Raw genomic sequence first — 1,697 nt, 5'->3', positions numbered from 1 at the left:
TCGCCGACAATTGCTGACATTATTATGGACGACCTACTTAACTATGCCATAGCGGAGCTAAAAAACAAATACAACATTGATATAAAAATCATAGAGAAATATGTGGACAATATTTTTGCAGTAATAAAACCAAACGCCGTGAACACGTTTCTAGGAACCCTGAATAAATACCACAACAAACTCCAGTTTACCATAGGAATGGAAGAAAATGCACGCATCACCTTCTTAGACGTCTGCATTCACAGGGAGAAAAATTGCCTACTTTTGGACTGGCACTCCAAAACTTCATCTTCTGGCCGCCTGATAAGCTACTACTCATCACAACCCACCAAATACAAAATAAACACCGCCGAAAACCTAATACATAAAATACTTACTTTAAGCCACCAACAATTTCATGACGCAAAATAGACAAAGCAAGAAAGATACTAAAGAGCAACAACTACCCCGACTATCTAATACGCGAACTTATACAGCAGAAAGTAATGGAAATAACCAGCCATCAAAATAAAGCATCAACTACCAGAACAACAAAACAATACTACAGCATTACATACATTCCCAGAGTTTCCGAAAACTTCGATCGCGACTTAAGGCTGGTATGCAGCTCTCAAGAAAACGGTCATGAAAAAAAATTGCCATTATTTCGTGTGTGTCCAAGGAATTTTGACAAGTGATACTTCACCAGCCTGTTGCCTCGCTCTTTCCTCAAGAAATAATGAAACGGGCATATATTTCTGTTGCAAGCATGGGTGGCCTTGTGCTCTTTTTTCACAAAAAACTTTAGAAAACCGTAGTAGAAATCGTAGAAAATTTCTTAAGAACTGCGTACTGCCTCAAGAAAATTTTACAAAAGAAAATTTCTTAGCCATTTCTTGTACGTCATTTTATATGGAGTTTTTGCTTTTCTTGAGAGCTACATACTGGCCTTTAGCTAAAAAACAAACATCACTCTCGCCTACAAGTACAACAATACTTTATCCACGAGTTACACAAAAACAAAAAGCCCCATAGACGCCCAACAACAGAACAACGTAGTTTACGAAATAACAGGTAAAGGCAAAGAATATGAAGCCCCTAACAAAGTATATATAGGAACACCAAAACGCGCTCTGGGCGTTCGTCTAGCAAAACACCAGGCGGACATAAAAAAAAAAAACCCAACCCTGCACTATCACAACACATAATTACTAGTGGGCACACAGCTGACTTTGCGAACACAAAAATAATAGACAAGGAAAAAAGGGAAAAGGCTAGGTATGCATTGGAGAGCCTAAGAATACTTCAAAAAAGAGAAAAAACAATCAACAAGACAGAAGACACCGATGACATTGCTGCTGCATACATTTTATGTTTATGACGAATTTAAATAATTATCAGTATTGACAAAACTACCACAGCAGATGGTACCGAAGTAGAATTAATAATTTTTATTAAATAAAATATGTTAAAGTAGATATTTGGTAAGTACGGTGTTAAATAAGTTTAATTGTTCATTTACACGTCATACATACATGTTCCTTTCGTTATTTCTGTCAAATGTTAATAGTTGCAATTTTTGTATTTATGTATTTATTGTTGAAACAGTAAAACCAGCCCCTGAGGATGCTAATGAGTTTAGCGAAACGTCGGGCAATAATAGTGGAATAACTTTGTTTTATTTGTACTAAATGATACAAGGTCGGAAAAGCCTATTA

This window comes from Rhagoletis pomonella, unplaced genomic scaffold (assembly GCF_013731165.1).
Source record: "Rhagoletis pomonella isolate Grant_MI unplaced genomic scaffold, Rhpom_1.0 Rhpom_scaffold_00001, whole genome shotgun sequence".
NCBI lineage: Eukaryota > Metazoa > Arthropoda > Insecta > Diptera > Tephritidae > Rhagoletis > Rhagoletis pomonella.
The sequence above is the reverse complement of the archived record's forward strand: the minus strand, read 5'-3'. Positions refer to the sequence as shown.